The following is a 24524-nucleotide window of genomic DNA, read 5'->3' on the forward strand; positions in this document are numbered from 1 at the left end:
ACTCTACTAGGTTTAGTCTCTTTAAGAAGAATCTTACTAGGTATCGTATACTATCTAGCCCTACTTATATTAGCGCCCCCCTTATCGCGTATCCGGAATAGTCTGCTTTTAAGTATATTTCTCTCTCTAAGTTATAGAGTTATAGTACTAGGGCATTATAGAAGGCGTTCTAGATAAACTTAAACGCTACTTAGTACTTATCCGTTTACTTAAAGATCGCGCCCTTCTTATAAAGGCCGTTTAAGTATACCGATGCCTTTACGTAGAGTAGTATAAAGGCCCGGTAGTAGTTCGCGAAGCTAAGGAAGCTCTAGACTCCTCTTATATTCTAGGGTACCCGCTACGTCCGTATTACCTAGATCTTCTCTAGGTCGTATTAAACCTTACCCCTTACCTATATAATAAAGCCTAGGTACTTAACCTCCTTTATTATAAAGTTATACTTCCTTAGGTCTAATATTAGGCCCGCTTTTTATAGCTCTTAAAGCACCCTTATAACCTTCTCTTAGTAGTCCTAGAAAGACCCTAATAAGTAGATTAAGACGTTATCTATATACGCCGTAACGAACTTATATAGGTACTTCCTTAGTACCTTATTAATATATTATTAAAAGATAGCCGGCGTCCCTATTAAGCTAAATAAGTATACCTACTACTTAAATAATCTAAACCTTATTTAAAAGGCTATCTTAAACTTATAGCCCTTTACTATTTAGATCTTATAGAACGTAGCTATAATATCGAGCTTTATAAACTACCTTACCTTTATAAGTATTTATAGTATCTTTATAATTAAGGGTAGCGCGTACCTATCCTTCTTTATAATCGCGTTTAGGGCTTAGTAGTTATAGTAAAATCGTAAGCGACCGTCTAACCTTTAAGTAAAGAGTACTAGGGCCGCGGCTAAGGAGCTACTTAGGCGGATTAGGTTTACCTTTATTAGCTTACTTAGGGTCTTCCTTAGCACTAAGAGTTCCTCCCTTAATATATCGTAAAGGGGTCCTTATAGTAAAGGGGGCTCTGCCCTATCTTTATTTGGTATTAAGTTAATCTTATAGTCTACCCTTAGCCTATATAGGGGTATCTCTAAAGCCTTCTTTAGTATAAAGAGGTCTAGGTATATATCTAGCGCCTACTTTAGGATATAGTCCGCTAGGTCTACCGCTATCTTTAGCTAGAGTGCTCTCTATATATCCTTTATTATAATCGCCTAGATATCGACTATCCTTTACTTTCCCTTATCGTCCCTTACCGCCCTCTCCCTTTAATATTCCGCTATAAATACTACCGCGCTAACGATCTTTACCCTTTAGATTTATTCTACCCTCCTTACTACTTCCGATCCTTATAGGCTAATCTAGATCTTAGCTTTACTATACCGAATCCGATCCCTTACTACGTTATATATTACTTAGTTCTTCTTTATTTATAGCCTTTCTAAGAATATATTATAGCTTAGCCTAGGGACTATATATATAAAGGTTTACTTTATTTAGCCGTTAATATCTATCTTAAATACTACGATTCCTTTTATCTATAGGGCTAGAGTATCTTTTAAGAACGGCCTTAGTTATCTTCCCCTCCTATTAGCGAGAGGTATCTATAGCTTCTTTACTACCCTCTCGCTTACTATAGTATAGTAATTATAGCTAGTATCTATAAGCGCGTTAAGTCCCTTCTTCCTATTAATACTTACCCTTAGCGTTACTAGGCCTAGCGTAAGATAGTCCCTCGTTAACTTCTAAGCTTCTTACTATTTCTCTCCTACCCTTAGCGCCCGACTTTACGCTAAGGTTCCCCTTTTTCTAAGTTATTATTATCCTCGGCGTCCCTCTCTTTCTTTATTATACCTACCCTTTAGGGTTCCTATCTCCTCTTCTTATAATAGAGCGCGATATATCCTCTAACTCTATAGTTAAAGTACGTCCGGTTCTCCGGCTAGCTTTGCCCCTCCTTTTATCTATCTAAGGCGTTAATACCGGTTATTAAGGTATCCCTATTTTTATCTATCCTTTCCTAGGGGTATATATCCGCTAGTCTCCTTTAATTTAATAAGGGTTATTTTATTTACTAGACCCTCTCTAGCTTAGCCGCTATTTACGCTACCCGATTAGTATAAGCGGTAAAGCTTAATATAGGGAGGTCGACTATAGCTAACGCCTCGCGGAGCTAGATTCTTAAAGCCCTTTCTAGGAAGACGATCTAAACGTCGTATAGCTAGGACCCGCCCCTAGCCTTAAAGAGTCTCTACTTAAACTTTAAGAGGAACGCTATAAACGTCTAACTTTCCTCTTATTTTATTATCTAGATCGCCGCCGCCGCGCGTAACTAGATATCTACGTTAAGGTAGATCGAGTCGAGGTACTTTAGGAATTCCTTTTAATCGTAGCCCCTCTCCGCCCCTATTCTATAGTATATAGCGACCGTTTATTATAGCCCGGCGTCTAAGTAGTTATAGATAAGGTAGAAGATTTCCCTTAAGCTTAAGAAGAATTCTTCGTCGATCTTATACTTCTCTTATATATATCGTGCCTATAGGGTATAGTGCCGTCGTTATCTATCGAATTTTCCTAGGCTTAGGAGAGGCTTCCTATAGCTATTCTTCCTTACTACCTCCCCCTTAGTTATAGGCGTCGCTGCCCCCCCCGTCGCCCCTAAGGGCGGCATTAAACCACCTACTCCGCCCCTAGCCCCCTCCTACGTGCCCGTCTATATCGGTTTATCTATCCTTTAATATATCCTCTTAATCTAGCTAATTAGTTCCTATATCTATAGTTAGCTCTATATTACCTAATACTTTATCTCTACCTCTCTTACTTATAGCGAGAGTATCGCTTACTCTATCGTTAGCCGGGCGTCTAGCCCTCCTATTACTACTCCCTACCGTCCTTAGGCCTATTCTCCCTCCTCTAGGTCGTTAGGATATCTATATTATATCCTTTCGGTCCGATCTCTCTCTAGGCTTTATAGCCTTATCTAAAAGGAGCTTTAGATATATTAGGGGCCGGCGTATACTTAGTATAGTAGTATAGGGCCGAATAATTATTTATCTAAAGCTAAGGAGAAAGGAGGAAAACTCTATCCTAGTCGCGATAGTTATCTATCTTCCCTAGTCCCTAGCTCGACCTATATTTAGGTGCTATTCGGCCTAAGTTCGGGTCGAGCTCTGCCTATATATAGGTTTACTTCGGCCTAACTTCGGTGCGGTTACTATAGTATAACCTTAGCCCTCTATAGGCGTAGCCTATAATAAAAGGTAAAAGTAAAAGTAAGGGGATAGATAGGTAAGGTAGAGATATTTAAATCTTATAGGGGTAGTAATTATAGTAAGGGAGTAATTATTATATTACCTTAATTCTCTTTTTTTTCTTTATCTAACGCCCCTCTTTATACTTATTTAGTATCTTAATTAATAAAGAAGATCCTACTTAAAGAAGCTATTAATATCCTTTTAACTACTAAACTTTTTACTAGTTTTTCCCTTCCTTTCTAGCCGTTACTAGTATATCCGTCTTATCTTTTACTACCTTTATAGGAAGCTATCGATACTTTTACTTCCCCTCTTACCCCTACCCTCCTCTCTATACCTCCTTTTAGCTCCTTCCTTAAAACCTGTTTTTTAGCTTCCTAGGTCCCTTATACTAAGAGATATCTCTAAGAACTATAAAATTAAGCTACGCTTCGCGATAATATCCTTTAAGACTACTTTTATAGACCTAAATTAAGGGTAAATAAACTATCCTAATTTTATTTTAATAATACCTATAGCTTAATAAGAGAGATTAAAGTCCTTTTATTAGATAGTAAGGCTAAGGTCCTTACTAAAGGATTTCTTAGAAATAAATTATATTATCTTCTTATAGAACTTTTATTAGAAAGCTAATCGATCCTTATTATATCTTTAAAAGTAAAGGATATAGATTTTTATACTTAGTACTTACGCTTAGGGTATATAAATAATAGGGCTATTTTAGAAATATTAAAAAGATATAATAAGGATATAAAAATACCTTTAAAAAAGGAAAATAAAATAAGGTAGTGCGAAATATATATTAGAGCTAAAGTAACGAATAGGGTTAATAAATAACCTTTATATAAGTCTTATTCCTATTTAGAAAAAATAGTATTATATATTTAACGGCTAATTAAAGTACTTACTTATAATAAATATTACTATTATATTTCTTTCTTAGATATAGGAGCCCGATATCTATAAATATACCTTCTTTAAAGAAAAAAGGAAGCTTTAAATAGGTTCCTAGAACTTAAAAATAGGGTAGAAAATAACCCTAAAAATACTAGGATTAGAGAGGCATTTTCTAATAATACTAAAGAATTTATATATAAAATAAAGCTTTACTATAAAAAAGAAGGAATTACTTTTAATTCTAGTCTTCCTAGGATGCTTAAATCTAATAGTAGAATAAAAATAATAAATCGTATAATATTAAAAAAAGTATAAGTTCTTTTATTTACTACTAGGCTTCTTAAATACTTATAAGGAGAAGCTATTTTAATAGCTACCTATTTATATAATTATTATAAAGCGTAGCTTAATTTTATAGTTTTCGGAGATATCCCTTAATATAAGGGACCTAGGAAGCTAAAAAATAGGTTTTAAAGAAGGAGCTAAAAGGAGGTATAGAAAGGAAGGTAGGGGTAAGAGGGGAAGTAAAGTAACGATAGCTTCTTATAGAGGTAGCGAGAGATAAGACAGATATACCGGCAACGGCTAAAAAGGAGGGGAAAAACCGGTAAAAAGCTTAGGAGTTAAAAGGATATTAGTAGCTTCTTTAAGTAGGATCTTCTTTATTAATTAGATACTAAATATATATAAAGAGGAGCGTTAAATAAAGGAAAGAAGGATAATTAAGGTAATATAATAATTACTCTCTTACTATAATTACTGCCTTAGTAAGAATTAAATATCTCTACTTACTTATCCGACCCCTTACTTTTAATTTTACCTTTATATATTTTATATATACTTCTTATTTCTCTTTTTACGAGAATAATAGATTACTATATTCTACGATAGGATTTAAAAGTCCTATAAGAAAGAGGGATAATATAATACTACCCTTTAAGACCTTAAATAAATTTAAGACCTTTAGAAGCCTTATATATTATAAGAATAAAGACCTTAAAGATAAGCTAGATAATAGAGCTTTTAAGGGAATAATAGTAGGCTATTTAGAAAGTATATATAAAATCTAGGAATTTTCTAAGAGAAAGATTATTATTTTTAGGGATATTACTATATAAGAAAATAAATTTATAAAAAATCTAGAAATCTCTAGTAGTAATAATACCTTTAATTTTAATTCTATTCTAAATAAAGATAAGCTAGAAAGCTATATCCCTATAGAGGAAGCTATTAAAGAACCTAGAGATAAAAGTCCCTCGCCCTTTATAAAAGAAGAGTCTTTAAATAACGATCTTATTCCTACTACTAGTAAAATAGTAGTAGAATTACCTAAGAAGCTAGAAGGGTTTAATTTTAACTATATTAAATACCTTAATATTAATTTATTTCTAAACTACGATCTTATAAAATTAATTCTAGCTAGTATAGAAAATTAGGATATAAAAATTCTAAAGACCTATAAATAAGTATTAAATAGCCCTAAAATAGTATTTTATAAAGAAGCTATAATTAAGGAAATTATCTAGCTAATTAAATATAAAACTTAAGAATATTTATACCTCCTTAGGGATAAGGAGGCTATAAGAGGCTACTAGGTCTATACTATTAAGAAGGATAGTTAAAATAATATAATAAAATATAAAGCCCGTTTTATAATATAAGGATTTAAGTAGATCTATACCTTAGATTTCCTAGATACCTTCTCGACTACGGCTAGACCTAAATCTATAAGAATTCTACTTATTTTAGCTATTATCTATAAATTCGAAGCTTTATAAATAGATATAATAAATGCCTTTATATATACCGATATAAATAGCGAAGTATATATTAATCTTCTTATAGGCTATAAAGAATACGCTTTTAAAGAATATTATTAAAAGATAGATTAGCTTATAAAGCTAAAGGAATTAAATTAACTAAATTCCTAGACTTATATAAAACCGGTTAAATTAAAGCAAAGCTAAAGAAAGTATTATATAGCCTAAAATAAAGTCCTAAGCTTTAGTATAATTATTTAAAATTTTTACTTAATAAACTTAGATTTCTTCCTCTTTTAATAGATAAAGAAGTATTTATAAATAAGGACTATAGTATAGCCTTAGTAACTTATATCGACGACTTTCTTATAGTAAGGCCCTTTAAATCTATAATAAAAGAAAGATTATTTAAAGAATTATCTAAATTCCTAGATTTTACTATCTTAAGAGATATAAAAGACTTCTTAGGTCTAAATATTATAATAAACCGAGAAACTAAAGAGCTATATATATCCTAAGAAAATTATACCTTAAATAAATTAAAGGAATTTAATAAAGAAGGTTTAGGAACTTTAAATTTACCTACTATAGTAGGCTTTAAGCTTATAAAAGTAAAGGAATTATATTCTAAGGAAGATATACTATAATTTTAGAAAAAAGTAAGATCTCTATTATACTTAGCCTTACTTACTAGGCTAGATATTTTATATTCTATAATTTCCTATACTAAATTCGCGGCTAAGTATAACTCAATGTATTTTAAGGCTTTAAATATAATTTAGAAATATTTAAATAAATTCCCTAGCTTTAAGATTAAATATAATTATAATATCCCTTTTACCTATCTATATATAAAGGGTTTTACCGACTCTAGCTAGGCGTTAGATTTAACGGACGGAAAATCCTTTTCTAGTTACTATTTTTATATATATAATAATATAATAAGCTAGGCTTACTTTTAGTAGAAAGCTATTGCCCTTTCTACCTATAAAGTAAAGTATATTAGACTTAGGGAGGTAAATAAAGAAGCTATTTATTTAAATATACTTTTTAAATATATTACTAAGGATCTATCTATTAAGATTCCTAATACTATACCTCCTATTTTAATAGATAATACTACTACTATTAAATTAGTAGAAAATCTAGAATTTTATAAAAGGTCTATATATATAAGATTAGCCTATTACTATACTAGAACTAGTATAAAAGAAGGGGAAATTAAAGTTTTTTATATTAAGTTAAAAGATAATATAGCTAATATTTTTATAAAGGAATTAAGACCTAGATTACTCTATAAATCTAAAGACGGTCTATCCTTAATATAAGTTCCTAAGTAACTAAAAGGGGTTTTTAGATATTCCTTATACTTTCTATATCTTTCCCCTACTAAGTTTCTCCTTTTATTAGGTTTCCTAGATAAATATTTACTAGGTTTTTTATTATAGGACACCCTACGGTCGATAATCTAGGTACCTATAACGATATCGGCCTCCCTCCCTAAAGCTCCCCGCGGAAGAAGGAACCTAGAAGCTACTAAGTAAACTCCGGGAAATTACCTAGAAATCCTAGAAATAATAACTAAGCGGATTATATAGACATTTTATAGAGATTTCCCCTAGGGATATATTATACGGGAAATATACTACGATTTCCTAAGTAATAATAGTTCCTTAGGGATTATACTAATATTTCCCTAAGAAGTTACTATAAGGATATAGCGGGGAAATTATAGAGAAATACCTATGCTTACCTAAGGAAAATACTAGGAAATACCGCTAATACGCCGTACTACTATCGTACGATTATAAGGTTAAGATATTACTTAGTTAAAGCCCTAAGTAAGGTCCTACGCTTACTATAGTATATATATAAGATAAAGAACCCGCTAGATCTTAGGCGGGTAAAGAAGAATATAAATAGTTATTACTACTCTTACTTTAACTTATAAGACCGGTAGCTAGTCTATATTTAATACGCGTAATAACGTACGGTAGCTAGTCTATATAATATATTTAATTACGTATAGTAGCTAGTTTATTTAATTACCTATTAAACCTATACCGGATCTAGGTAGATAGTAAGGTTAATATATTAGCCCCGTACTAAGGGACTAGTATATAATAAATAGTAGTAATTCCTATTCCCTTAACTATCTATTCTCTTAAAGTCTATATCTAGTAGAATATAAGATAAAGAATAAGGAAAAGGATAAGTTAACCTTAACCTATAAACCCTAATATCTTCTTAGGAAGAAAGCTCTTACTCGCGTACTAATAAATACTAGCTTCTTAATCTTATTTTATAGAAGAAATACTTAGGGAACTCTAGATAGAAGTAGAACTTTAATATATTAAAGTTTAAGTATTATAGAGCTTCTATTAGCGGTTAGAAAGATACTTATTTCTAGGATATTTCCTATTAAGTACCTATAGAAACGGAAGATAGCTAGATCGCCTACCTTAGCGGTAGGAATAACGCCTAGAGGAATTAAGAGCGGAACTTCTATAATACGACTTACTAGCCTACTTAGCCGATTATTAAAGCCTATAAGAACGAATTAATAACCTAGAATACGTTCTAGTAATAAGGTAATATTAACTATAAGTAATAGAGCTATATAGAAGTCGGTATAGTATAGCTTCTCCTACCCCGCCCTAACTACTTTTATTAAAAGGATAAAGCCCTAAAAGTTCGCTAAGAAGTTCGCTAAACTATAATAAATAAAGTAAGGAAGAACCTTTAAATAATACTACCCTTAACGGTACGTTCGCGATAATAACCTTAGCGAACTAGCTAGTAAGTCTAATTATAAAAGAAGCTCTTATAAGACTACTAGTAAAAGCTATAGTAAGAAATACTAGGGATAATACTACTATAAACCCTCCTTAAGTACCCTTAGTATATATTAAACTAAAAGATATAAGGAAGTTTAACCCTACTAGCCCCTTTAATATAATATTTAACTTCCTTAAAGAAACTAAGAAAATAATTATATATAAAAGCGTTAATCGATTTATCGATTCCCTAAAATAGGTAGTTATCCGCGGACTAAAATACGCTAATAAACTAGTAATACTTATCCTTAGTTTACTCTATAGAACCGCTATTAAATAGTATTTTAGTAATCTTAGCGAATCTAACTAAGCTATACTTTATACCCTAAACTAAGGATATACCGCTTAGTATACTAAATTATAAAAACGCTTCGCTATTTAGCCGGAAGTAGCTTTAAGATCGTTATAAATAGAACGATTTATTACCTTAGATATTATAAATAGAGCCGACTTTTATAAATAGATATTAAATCTCTACTAAAAAGTAAAAGTAGTACTATACTTAGAAGAGCACCTTACTATATTAGTCTATTAACGACTAGATATATTACTATAAGAATTATTCTGCTAACCTATTAGTTTAGAATTATTCGATACCTAGATTAATAACTATAAGTAACTTATCTTATAGTTAGAAACTAAGCTAATAGTTAGGTTATAGGGGAAGATAAGTTATATAGTAAAAGGATACGTATAAGGTAGGTTACGTAAAACTAAGAACGAGACTATAGTAAACTCTACCTTATCTATAGCTAAACTAACTAGCTAGAAACCCTAGGAATAAGGATAATTCTAATAGAAAGGAAATATAACGACTATATTAAGATAGAATAATCTATGCTAGGTAGATATAGGCCTAGTACTAAACTAGTTAACTAGTCCTTAAACTAGACTATAGCCTTAGGATTCGAAACTAAAGGAGGGCTCTTAAGAAAACCTAATTATTATTAACCTCGCTTATTAGCTTTAAGCGGTACTAACTAACGACTAAGGCGGGATCTATCTTTCCTAGGAAATATAAAACTAAATCCTATTTACCTAGGATAAAGGGCTAGAAGATAGTAATACTACCGCTAACGTAGGAAAAGAAACTAAAGAAATAAAAGATAAGATCCTATTTATTCTTAATATAATAAAAGCAGAACCTATAGGACCGAGCCGTTTACCTAAAATACTAAGGAACTAGCTAACTATAAGAGCGGCGCTATAAACTAAAATATTAGATCTATTAAAGCCGTCCTAGTTTATATACGCTTAGATATCTATCTTTAGAACTAAAGGCCTAGACTAGCTATTAAATATATATATAGACTTTAGTATAGCCCGCTTTATAATTAAGGAAGACTAGCTTAACTACTTTAATAACGTAACCCTTAATATAACCTAGTAGGTCCTACTATCTAGTATAGGAAAAAGCTAAACTAAGGGTTAAGCGACCTTAATAATAAATATCCTAGGGAAATAAGGAATAGGATTTAAGGTTAGATAATTTACTATTAGCGCCTAGGTAGCCTAGACCCTATCTATAGGATTATTACTTAGATAAGATTTCTTAGTACTAAATAAAGTTAATATCTTAAATTCTAAGGGAATAATATCTATTAGCTTATATAGTAACTTAATAGTTATAGCTCGCTCGACTTAATAGGGCTATATAATCCGTTATTAAGTTATATACTAAGCTAACATCGATATCCCTATATATAGGATAGAACGCTTATTAGCGTAGATTAAGGATATACTAAGGGATCGTAACTTAGTATTCTTTCTAAGAGACTTATTATTAGCCTATAACTTAATCTAAGGTATAACTCTAGTTATAGCGGTTAATACTACCGCTCGCTACGTTAGATTTAAGAAAGGATAATACTTAGGAATACTAGTAGACCTTAGCGACGAAATATAGTTTTTATAGATCGACCTACTTAAGGAAACCCTAGCTAGGGTAACTCTAACTAAAGAGCTAGCTATATAGAAAACTATAGAATATAGCGACCTATACTAGGTTACTAACCTATTAGTAGAAACCTTAAAGGAAGGGAGCCCTAAGTCTATTAAAAGGGAACTCCTTTTATAGATATATAGATAGACTCCGAACTATAAGATCGGGATTATATAAGACTATAGCCTCTTAGAAATAACTATTTTAAAGGACGTTAAAATCTATAATTAGGGGCTTATATTTATAGAAAAGATTAAATATATAGTCGCCTCCTTCCTAACCCTATAAAAGGACTAAGGTACTATTAAGGTCTACCTAAACTACTATATATATATTCCGCTAATAGAAAATTAGTACTTATATAAACTAGCGTTTAGGGCTTACCCGCTTAGCTAGAAGGATAAGGTATTAATCGATTAAACCTATAAGGACTTATACTAAAAGGGGCGTATAAAATAGGCTATAAAGGTAACCCTATTTACTTACCTTATATTTATAGTTTAGAAAACTATATATAGTAACGAAAAGGGCTAAATAATAATAGACCTATACGCTCTTAATAGTATAGCTATCTTAAACGCTTACTTAATACCGCTTTAAGGAGATATAATCTAAAAGCTATAAGGGAAACGCTTTATTTCCGCTATAAACGCTTAGTCTTTCTTTTATTAGTTCCTTATCTATAAGGAGTATCGGGAAAGGTTTATAGTAATTAGCTATAGAGGCTTAGAATAACTAACGGTAGCCTTAATAGGATATAAGAACTTACCTATATACGTTTAAAGATTTATAAACTAAATCCTTTAGGAATACGCGGAATATTCCTTTAAGTATATCGATAATATCGTAATATACTTAGATATAGAAGATAACTATATTCGTTACCTTTAAGCTATCTTCTAACTCTTTATAGACTATAACCTAGCCTTAGCTAGATTAAAATTATTCTTAGGCTACCTATTTATAAAACTATTAAGATTTTAAGTTAATAGTATTAGCCTAATATAAGGAACGGTGTTCCTACTATAAATAAAGCAGCTATAATATACTCTCCTAATTATATAAGCTAATAAGTAGTATATTAATTATAGATAAAATCCTATCCTATAGAGTAAGAATCGCTCGTTATTTTGCATGTTATTATGCATTAAACGGGTTGCCGGTTATCGTATAATCGGGAATCGAAGGAATAGAGCTAGCTTAGAATACTAGCTAAGACCTCTTAAGAACACCGGCACGACTAACCTCCTCTAAACACGAATATTAGTGGAACTAAGACACTTCTAGATTTACTCGAGATATCACGGAATTCCCTAGTCTTAGGGCTATACGGCAGCCTAAATCTAGTCCCGAAAGGTTCTTCCGTTCAGCTATAATTATCTATATAAGACAGCATATCCGCTAGTAGATAGATAGAGAATTATTAACTTAAACACCTCTTCTATATACTAATACACTACTAATAAATTCCGTTGAAAATCCTACCTTATACTCCTTCTTCCCCTTTATTACGTAGTCTTACGTAATTCCTTAATTTCCTAAAATTCCGCTTTTACTTATATACCTTAAGACCTAATAAATACTAAAGAATAAGTATAGGTATTACGGGATATAGAGTTTTTAAATACTTTATAAGTACTAGAAAAGTAGCTTAGCTTAGTTAACTAGCTATAGTACTTAGTAGCCTACTTCTCTTAGAGGGTAGAGGCGCTCTAGGTTTAGAAAATAACGATACTTAAGGAAGTATAAGATAGTTAAGCGCTACTTAAAGGATCGGTAAAAAATAGATATACCTTTAAAGTAATATACTAACCTTTCTTAGCGGAGGAATAGGCCTTCTAAGATATTATAAACGCTCTTATAGAACTAACGTAGCTATACTATTTCGACTTATAACGGCTATTATTCCTATAAATCGACGCTAGCCGCGAGCTAGGCTTTATAGTAGTAGCCTTCTACCTTATACTAAGGGTAGACTAAAACCTAGGAAGGACCCCGCCTTAGATAAGTATCTAGCTAATCTTTTACCTTAGTAAACGCCTAACTAGTAAAGAACTTAAATACTAGCTTACTAAACTTAAAGTCGCTTATTTTTCCTAGGTATATTAAAAGCTTTAGTTATATATTATCTTTACCTTACTATTAAAGGTTATCGTATTAACTAACTATACCGCTACTAGCGTAATCTTAAAGTAAATATCGCTATTTACTATTAGTATAAAGACTAATAATTAGCTTATACTCGCTTTATAGTACCTTAGCTAGTTTCTATTAAAGGTTTACTATATTCTTAGAACCGCTAATATCCTTACTAATATACTATCTTAACTACTATCTATAATACCTAGGAAATATAAACCTAGGGAATTAGACCGCGTTTAGGAAGATAAAGCGCTAGTTAAATACGCGTATATAGTTATAGAATCCTTTATCTAACCTAACCTACGCTAAAAGATCTAAGGAGTATACGCGGAAGAACTAAGGTAGGCCGGTATACTAAAGTAGCTTAGAAATAATAAGTCCTAGGTCGGTCTCTTATTTATTTAGCGGAACGGGTTACTCTACTTAGTTAAGTCTAAAGGTTATTATTAGCTCTATATCCTTACTATCTATACTAAGGAAATTATTACTAATAACTACGCGTATAAATTTTACCTTAAACGGTAAAGGATATAGGAAGAGTTATCTTTTACGTTCGCTATTACTAGCTTTAAGAAACTTATCGATAGCTTTATTAATAAGTATAACGCTTACTATAAGAACTAAACTAACTAGTTAAAGGCCTTTAGCGAGTTAGTTCCGATTATATCCTTAGCCTTACCTTTTTATATAATCGCTATAGATTTTATTATAGGACTCTTAAACGTCCTTATAAACCGAACTCTATAAATACTACTTATTAAAGTCTACTATAATATACTACTAATAGTAACTAATAAGTTCTTAAAAATAAGGCTTTTTATCTTAGGCTATAATTAGTTTACTATAGAAAACTAAGCTAAGGTACTATTTACTAAGTTAATATACTATAATTAAGGGATTCCCGCTTAGATTATCTTTAACTAGGACCTTAAGTTCCTTTTAGCGTTCTAAAAAGGATTATAGATAGCGTATAAGTCTAAGTTACTAGTATTTATAGCTTAGTATCCCTAGACTAACGGCTTATTAGAATAACGTAACTAGGTAGTTAAAACCGCGCTTTAGTTCTTTATAACTATCTTCCTATCCTATTAATAGGTCGACGCGTTACTACTACTTTAATTTACCTTTAATAACTCTTACTCCGCGGTAATTAGTACTTCTTTAAGCGAGCTACTAACTAGGATATAGATAGATAATAGTAAGTAATACCTTAGAGAAGGCCCCTTATAAATAGATAGGGAGATACTCTAAGACTAAGCTAGGATCTTAATCGCCCTAGCTTAGGTAGGAATAAAAAAGCAGTATAACGTAAAGTACTAAGTACTAGAGTTTAAACCTAGAGACTAAGTATAGCTCTAGCTAGGAAAAGGATATAGCGTAGCCGACGGATAGGTAGTAAAGTTAAAGGAACGCTATATAGGACCGTTTAAAGTCCTTAAGTAGATCGGCTATCTAGCCTACTACCTTAACCTAGCTAGATCCTTAAATATCTATAATATTATTTCTATTATATAGTTATAGCTAGCTAAACGACTAAACGCTTAACCTAGCCTAGAACCTAATACTAACTACTAGGAAGTTAAAAGAATCCTTAACTCTAGAACTTATAGATATAGCTAAGAGACTACTTATATAGAATACCTTATTAGCTAAAAAGGCTAGCTAAGTAGCTATAATTCCTAGGTAGCCGCTAAGGATATTATCGCTAAAGACCTTATTAAAGAATTTACTATATAGTAAGGAGTATTATAAGGTTGTATTACTTATACTTAAAAGCTCTATGCGCGCGCTATATAATAGTATAAGCCGCTATAGCTAAGGGAGAAATAATAATATATAGTACGCGCTATTACTATTTATTCTTTTAAAAGTCTAAGGATAGGTTAACTAGCTAATAAGTATTAATAGGCCGCCCGCGGTAAACGGTAACTTAATTTTATATTTACCTATATTTATTTTTATTTTAAGAACCCGATTTCCCTATCCTTTTACGCTCCCTTTTCTATACTAAACCGCGCCCCTCTTATACCTATATTTAAGGTTCCCGCTATCTAGGGCTATAAGTATTATAGTAAGGACCTAGTATTTCGCTAGTATTTCTCCGACTAAATTTACCGCTAATCGCCGCGCTTAAGCTTTAAGGGATTCCGCTAAGTAGTCTAATTATATAGGAATAAGGTAGAGCTCCTCTATAACCTTAAGTCTAATACGGCCGTATTTACTAAGTAGAAATAGGATAATTATAGTATATATACTAACTACCGCGACCTCCTTATAAAAGAAGGGTATAATCTTAACGTAGGCTTAGTAGAAAATAGTATATACTATACCCCTTTATCTCTTCCCTTAGCTAAAGCCTATAATCTATATAAACGTAACTAGCTATACTTCTCTACGCTTTATAGTATCGCCGCCTATTATATTACTATTATAACTCCTATAACTACCTAAACTAAGGTAAACGTAATATTAACTATCTAACTATAGTAGGTCGGCGCTTCCTATCGCTTTATTCCTAGTACTTTATTATATATTTACTTTAATAACTATACCCTATTACTATTATACTTTAGTAATTTATCTAGTAACTCGCTACCCTTAGTTTTAGGTATTATAGGGAAAACCCTTAGTACCCCTTAAAACGCCCGCGGGTAGTTTACCTTATTATTTAATAAGGACGAGCTTTTTCCCTTATCGCTACGCGACCTAGATAGAGCTATCTTCCTTAATAAAACTAAGAGGATAACTAGCGCCCTTAGAACTACGTAGATCGCTACTATCTTAGCTAACGTCGTTAATAAGCTTTTATCTAGATAGTTAGCCTCTATAGACGCTAAGATACTTAAGATTATCGCTACTATTACTAGTATAAAGTGCCTCCCTACTTATTTAAAGATATTTAAGGCCGCTGCTATAGAGGAGCGCGAGGCCTCTAGTATACTAAGAACTTATAAGTTTAGAGAGACCCTTAAGTATACCCTAGCTAGGACTAAAGGATCTAGTATAGTAGACCTTATATTTAACGAGCTATTAAGGAACTTATTTACTAGACGCTTACTCGCCGCTGCCGTAGCCCTACCCTTTACTCCCTTTAAGCGGGCTAACCTATTTACCGAGGAATAGGCCCTAATACCGGTCTAATAGAAGCTTAACCCCTTCTAGGTTCTAAGTTATAGAAAGCCTAGACTATTCCCTATCGTACCTTTTATAGTATACTACGATAACCTAGGTAATACTAATAGCTATATAGGTATTATCTACTCTAAGTTAAAAGCGCTAGTCTATAAAGCCCTAAACGCGGCTGTAATCTAAGTAAATCTATTCGCTACTATTTATAAGGAGGCCGATGCTAACCTCTCGCTTAGCTAGTACGCTGCCCTTACTAAAGTACCTACTAGCTTTATCTATTAGTTTACGTTCGCTGCCTACCTCTTAGACGACTTGCCTAAGCTCGCTATAGCTTACTAGAGAGCTGCCTATATCGGCCCCCTATATACGCTAGCCGCGGCCCGCCCTTATATAGCTAACGTAATAGCTTATTTTAACTTATTAGACTAAAAGTTTACCGATATATATTTAAGCGGATTCTAGAACCTAGGCCTAACTATATAGGTATTAGTAGTAGTAATCTATAACTAAATTCTAGCTTCTTATAACGGACTAGCTATAATACTCTTAGTAAAACTAGCCTTAAATAATACCTATAGTAAGCCTATTTATAGAGCCTTTAATATATAGGATGCCCTAGCCGACGTACTAGTAAGCCTTAAGGAACTAATAGAGGAGGAAGCTAAGAAGGAAATCCCCCGCCCTACCTTTACCCCTATAGCGTAAGATAGTTAGTTACTAGGTTAGCCTTATAGTATCCTTAGCCTTATTCGTTTTATTACTAGCTTAGCTATAAAGCGCCCTTAGTTATAATTAGTTTTCCCTAGCTTAGCTATACTACGCCCCTAGCCTTACTTATTTATTGCCTTAGTTTAGCTACCTAGCGCCCTTAGTCTTAGTAGTATTTTACTCCTAGCTTAGCCGCCTCGCGCCCTTAGTATTAGTTATACTAGGTTACGTTCTAAATAAAAGACGAGTTATTCCTTATACTAACCTTAGAAATCTATATAACTTTACTACGATTCCTTATTAGCGTAACTCCTACTTAAATACCGCGGGAGACTAATAAGGATATTAGTTAATTCTTTTGCCCTAGGTATTTATTACGGGACACCCTATAGTCGATAATCTAAGTACCTATAACGATATTAGCCTCCTTCCTTAAGGCTTCTCGCGGAAGAAGGAACCTAGAAGCTACTAAGTAAACTCTAGGAAATTACTTAGAAATCCTAGAAATAATAACTAAGCGGATTATATAGATATTTTATAGAGATTTCCCTTAAGGATATATTATATAGGAAATATACTATAATTTCCTAAGTAATAATAGTTCCTTAAGGATTATACCGATATTTCCCTAAGAAGTTACTACGAGGATATAGTAGGGAAATTATAGAGAAATACCTATACTTACCTAGGGAAAATACTAGGAAATGCCGCTAATACGCTATACTACTATCGTACGATTATAAGGTTAAGATATTACTTAGTTAAAGCCCTAAGTAAGGTCCTACGCTCGCTATAGTATATATAGAAGATAAAGAACCTACTAGATCTTAGGCGGGTAGAAAAGAATATAGATAGTTATTACTACTCTTACTTTAACTTATAAGACTAGTAGCTAGTCTATATTTAATACGCGTAATAACGTATAGTAGCTAGTCCGTATAATATATTTAATTATATATAGTAGCTAGTTTATTTAATTACCTATTAGACCTATACTAGATCTAAGTAAATAATAAGGTTAACGTACTAGCCTTATATTAAGGGACTAGTATATAATATTTTTTATCTATTAAGATTTTCCTAGTAATAATATATTTTACCTTTTATAAGGTTATCTTATAAATAATTATTATAACTATAGATTTTTCTTACCTTAGGTTTTTATATTAGTATACCTAAGGACTTTATTTTCCTAAGAAAGAATAGGTTTTTATATATCTTATTAAGGTATAAGAGTAGTTTTCCTAAATTAGGTTTTTACCCTATATATATACTACTATAAATAAATTAGTAAAGAGTATATAAATATACTCTTTAAGGGAAGCTATAAGGAACGGTATTCCTACTATAAATAAAGTAGCTATAATATACTCTCCCGATTATATAAGCTAATAAGTAGTATATTAATTATAGATAAAATCCTATCTTATAAAGTAAGAATCGCCCGTTATTTTATATATTATTATTGTAGGAATGTATCTATCTAGTGGTGTGACCAACCATGGTTGGCACGTGACCCGTACGGTCACGTGTGCGGCTGAGGGCAGCGTGCCCCCTTTCTCCACGCTGGCCTCTGCCTCCTTAGATAGAGAATCAAGACGAATACAACATCACAGGTTAACCCTAGTACCGTCTCATTGCAGCAGCTGCCGCAGGTGCCTACCCACACTGATCAGTGACCGGCCCACGCCCGTCACAGACAGCTAAGTAGAAGAGACAAATTCCTCAATCTGGTTTGCCCAGCCGCGCGAGAGTCCTTCCAACTGTTGATTACGATCGCCCGCTAGTTTGCCTAGCCGTGAGCACCGGAATCGACAGGCGACCACATCGCAAACAACTAGTAAGAACGTTCGACCCTTGACGTTAAGTAGCAAGATCCCCGTCAGTTCAGTCTGGCCGCGAACGACCTACTTAGTACGCGACGCTCGACCTCCTATTAGCGACAACTCGTATACGAAGAGACCAATACGAACCCCACATCGTCTCATTCATTTGATCACGATAGCCCCGACCGCCCGAGCTATGTCCCCAGAAGCCCAGCTCGAAGAAATATGCGACCAGATGCAGGCACTAGACATCCAAGCATCCGCATTCCGACAAATTAATATCGACCTTTGGGACAACGATATCACACACGACGAAAAGGACAAGATCGCAGTAACGACATATGTGGCAAAGTTCATATTCATCGTTCAATCTGGCAGTGATCAAGGATACGACCTCCTTGGTTACTTCCAACAGCATTTTGAAGAATGGACCGAAGACACATGGGACCGCGCCCCGAATGAATACAAGAGAGCCCTCAGGAAACTACTAAGGAAAAGAGGTATCTACACAGGTTCACAAAGGGGAAATTCGCAACACAATTTCTCATATTACAAACTATCGAGAACCCACAAACCTGGCCAGAGCAGGAGTTTACGGAGATGGTGTTTGATGAGAGGACTGCTGCCTTCAGGAGGCAGACAGCATTACTAGGATCAAATGCTTCCACTAATCCCCATCCGTCTCAACCTCCTTCACCATCAGTTACGCCCTTAGCAGCACCTCATCAAGGTCTTAACGAACCACAACCTATTAAGACCCTAACGAGCCCTCCTAACGCACCTACTCCTGCTCCGACTATCCAAGATAAACCTGCTCCGACCTCTCTTACTATTCATCCGACTTCCTACCGCTTCCAGAACCCCGATCTCGTCCAACCGTCACCAACCCCATCCCCGAACACTTATCCGGCCCTGCAACCTTTGGAGAATACATGAAACTCCCCCCGGATAACATCCCGAACGCTATCGTCGATAGCGACATCCAGCAGAAGTTTATGAAGACCTGGAACAAAGATCGGAACTACACAGAGAGCCGTACGATCTCCTTGATGATAAGCTCCGCCTCTTCTTAAGCAACTGCTCTCATATCCAAGTGAAACCGTCACAATTTCACGCACTCTTTCCCGGATCCTTGATGGAAGAGCCCAAAGATTCTATCTTGATAAGATCACATGGGCTACGACGTTCCGACAAGCGTATGATATCTTCAAACAACACTTTGACACGGAAGTCAACCATGTCCACTACCATACTGACTGGACAACAATAACCTTTAACTCCATCCGTGCCCAAGATGCTTCGAAGACCCCCCACGAAGTGCTTCAAATCCTCTTTGATAAGCTTCAGCTCTGCCAACGAGCCCTTGGCAGGGAGTACGCAGGAGACCTTCTACTGCGTACAACGCTTATGAAAGCATGCCGTGGAGTACCCGAACTCCAATACGCTCTTTTCAAACCCGCCGATAACGTCGAGCACCTTCTTGCAGATCTTCGTGCATCCGTTGAAACCCATCTTGCCCTCATAACAACTTCTCAATTTCCCCTTGACTTTGCTGGATCATTCGATCATAACGATCCACGCCATCAGTACTACCTCGACCGTCGATACAATAACAACCGCTCTCGAGGTAGATACGGATATTCAGGTCAACGACCCAGCCGCGGATACAGACAAAGCTACAACCGTGGAAACTACCGGCCTCAAAGCCGTAGTAACTACAATCATAGCTACAGTAACCGAAACTGGACGAAGAAGTGTTTTGTTTGTGGACAAGAAGGCTGTTGGTCAACTAAACACTCTACGGATGAACGGCAAAGGCCAAGGACCAACATATCACTCAATGTCACTTCATAGGTGTACAACTCACGGACATCGGAGGCTATATTCTAGACTACGAAGGTCATGAGATGAGCAGCTTTGATGACACTGAAGATACATGGGAAGAACATGACAATAGCACCAACGATCACCCGGAACAATGGCAAGCAAGCCAAATGCTCTGTCAACAGGCATTCAATCATTTGATCACAGGAGAAGACGTCTATCAGACGGATCAAACCGTTGTTCCAGCCTCGCAATTTATTATTGAAGATCGCTATTCAAGGGATAGATTCCAAGGTATCATGATCGACACAGGTGCAGCAACATTTTCCACAGCAGGATACTCTCAGTACATCGCCCTACAACGAGAAGACCCTTCTGTAGCTCTCGACAGCTCCACATCCGGCCAGGCCTCCATCAAATTCGGCAACAGCGACGCCATCCACTCCTCGGCACAGTCGCCCTTAACACACCCTCGGAAGGATCACGTTCCACGTCCTTCAAACCCCAACTCCTTTTGCTCTGCCTTGCTGATATGGACCGGCTTGGTATCTATTTCAACAACATCACAGATACCATCAATTGTACTAATCATTGTACTAATCGCCCTACAAGCATTCCAGTCGTACGCAAATGGGGACATCCTGGTTCTTCCTTACGAAAGATGAAGAGTCCATCTCGTTTCTTACGGAAACAGAGATTCGTACACTTCACCGACGCTTTGGACACCCAGCAGTCCCTAGGCTCCATCACCTCTTGAAGCAAGCCGGGCACAGTGACGTCTCGATAGACACATTAGAGACTATCTCTAAGTTCTGTCACCACTGTCAAATGCACTCACAAGCCCCACGCCGCTTCAAGTTCACCCTTAACGATGATCAAGAGTTCAACTACGAAATCATCGTTGATGTGATGCACCTAGGAACACCACAACGCCCTGTTCTACACGTTGTGGACTCAGCTACTGCTTTCCAAGGAGCCAGATTTTTACCGTCAATGTCAGCTAAAGATACATGGGAGACCCTCCGGACCCTCTGGATCGACACGTATCTTGGACCTCCTGATACCCTCCGTCATGATGCAGGAACTAACTTTGCTTCTCTCGAATTCCGGAACGAAGCAAAGATTATGGGAATCAAATGCTCTCAAGTACCTGTTGAGACGCATTGGTCCATTGGAAAGATTGAACGCTATCACGCACCCTCCGACGCGCCTTTAACATCCTCCATGCTGAGATTGGCCACACCACTTCCGCCGAAACAGTCCTTCAAATGGCTGTTAAAGCAATCAATGATACGGCAGGACCTGACGGTCTTGTGCCTACGTTGCTTGTTTTCGGCGCATACCGCGTATCTACAGACTCGCCCCTTCCGCTTCTACCTCAAAAGATCGGAAGCTATGCAGAAAGCGATGAAAATGCTCCGCCAACTCTCGGCAGAAAGACGAGTTAAGGATGCCTCCATGCACGCAACGGCCCGAGCACGACAGAAGTGCTATCCCTCCCGCTGCAAAGTGAAGTTCGCGTTTGGAGAGAAAGACGGTTGGCAAGGACCCTTCAAGATTGCATCGATTGATACCCATAACATCACCATTGACACAGTCAACGGCCCCAAGTCTTTCGATCGACCCTTGTACAACCGTATCTGCGTGATGATACCACTCTTTCCGACCCTACACACGACACAGACCCCTCAGGCATTCGTTCAGATCTTAATGAACAACCGGCTCAAGACCCCGTTAAGACCCTAACGGACCTGCCTGCCCGACCCGAACCCCCCGCCCCCCGCAAGAGAGGACGCCCACCAGGATCAAAGAACAAGCCAAAGGATTTGATCATGATGGCCCAAGCCGTAGACCAGAGCTTCTTGACCCAAAAGGAGGAAGATGCACAAGCTCTTTCCCTCAAGCTACGGTCTGATGGCATAATCACCTCTCCTGGTGACCCCTTCGAAGAATCCGATAACAAAGAGATTACTGACCTCGTTGGCCGCGGTGTATTCCAATTTGAACGATACGATCAAATGAGTCATGGAAACTATAGAATCTTTCGCTCTCGAATGGTTCGTGAAGTCAAAGGAATCAACACTAAGCCCTACGAAAAGTCTCGACTTGTTATTCAAGGACATAACGACTTTGAGAAGACCACCCTCCTGACGCAATCTCCGACAATTCAACGCGTTAGCCAGAGACTCATCCTCGCTATTGCCCCGGACTTCTTCAAAACTACGGCATAACCCTCTCCTCCGTGATATCACTCAGGCATACCCGCAATCCCAGACCAAGCTTTCCGGACCATTCTTACGTATTTGCCCACGGAACTACAAGGCAAATACCCTAACGGAACAATTATTCGTGTTATTAAGCCCTGTACGGTATCGCAGAAGCCGGAGTCCATTGGTTCCGCACATATCAGCAGCATCACCTCGAAAAGCTGGATATGTCTACCTCCACCTATGACTCCTGCCTACTGATTTCGAATACTGGCCCTGACACGCTCGGTATTGTTGGAATGCAAACTGATGACACCTCATCCTTGGAACGAACAACTTTTCTACCCGTGAAGAAGAAGAGCTACAAAAGGCAGAATTTCGTTCCAAGCCCAAGACTGACATCACATACGGAACAACGGTTGACTTTAATGGTGCAAGACTGACGTTGCTGAATAATAACCCCTTAAGAAAGGATCCTTTACTTCAACAGAAGGGACAAGCAGCAAAATGACCACCATTGACCCTAAAGCAATTGATCGTCACCAGCGCTACGTTGAGGAACGAGCGCGAGCCTCATACATTGCTTCAATTGCTCAACCGGAAGCTTCTTTCGATGTTTCAGTCGCCGCCCAAGTACAGACCCTGAGGATAAAGATTACGCAATTTTGAACAAGCGACTGCAATGGCAAATGGATCACCAACTACGTGGCCTCACGTACAAACCAATTGATCTAGCTACTGCAAAGCTGATGGTTTTCACCGATGGTTCTTTCGCAAACAACAAGGACTTATCCTCCCAACTAGGATTCGTCATTACCCTCGTTAACGAGACAAACCACAAAGAAAAACAGTTCGAGATTAGTGGTAACATCGTACACTGGAGTTCAACAAAGTGCAAACGTGTTACCCGTAGCGTCCTAGCATCAGAGATCTACGGTATGGCCAACGGATTCGACATAGGCATCTCCCTTGCGATGACTATGAAGATAATTACGGAACGACTCAACCTTCCTCCTATCCCTCTCATCGTCTGTACGGATTCGTACTCTCTCTACGAATGCCTAGTCAAGCTCGGTACGACGAAGGAAAACGATTGATGATTGATATCATGGCCCTTCGCCAGTCATACGAGAAGAGAGAGATAACAGATATTCGTTGGATCAACGGCGCAGACAACCCAGCAGATGCAATGACGAAAGCATCACCAAACCGAGCCCTGGAACGCTTCATCGATACCAATAGTCTGACAATTCGAGTCGAAGGATACGTACAACGTTCCTAGGCCCTCACGGCACATTCCTTCACGGCCTTAACGCTACTATCCTTTAGACCCGTTCAAGGTGTTGCTGTGCTTCTCACAGCAAAAGAAGAGTTGCCTGTGTAGGAATGTATCTATCTAGTGGTGTGACCAACCATGGTTGGCACGTGACCCGTACGGTCACGTGTGCGGCTGAGGGCAGCGTGCCCCCTTTCTCCACGCTGGCCTCTGCCTCCTTAGATAGAGAATCAAGACGAATACAACATCACAGGTTAACCCTAGTACCGTCTCATTGCAGCAGCTGCCGCAGGTGCCTACCCACAATTATGCCTTAAACGGGTTACCGGTTATCGTATAATCGGGAATTAAAGGAATAGAGCTAGCTTAGAATACTAGCTAAGACCTGTTAAGAATACTAGCACGACTAACCTCCTTTAAACACGAATATTAGTAGAACTAAGATACCTTTAGCTATACTCGAGGTATTACTAAATCCCTTAGTCTTAGGGCTATACGGTAGCCTAAATCCGGTTTTAAAAGGTTCTTCTATTTAGCTATAATTATCTATATAAGGCAATATATCCGCTAGTAAATAGAGATAAAATCATTAGCTTTAATACCTCTTTTATATACTAATATACTACTAATAAATTCCGTTAAAAGTCCTACCTTATACTACTTCTTCCCCTTTATTACGTAGTCTTATATAATTCCTTAATTTCCTAAAATTCCGCTTTTACTTAT

This window comes from Hirsutella rhossiliensis (assembly GCF_020360975.1).
Source record: "Hirsutella rhossiliensis strain HR02 chromosome Unknown scaffold00013, whole genome shotgun sequence".
Classification (NCBI taxonomy): Eukaryota; Fungi; Ascomycota; class Sordariomycetes; order Hypocreales; family Ophiocordycipitaceae; genus Hirsutella; species Hirsutella rhossiliensis.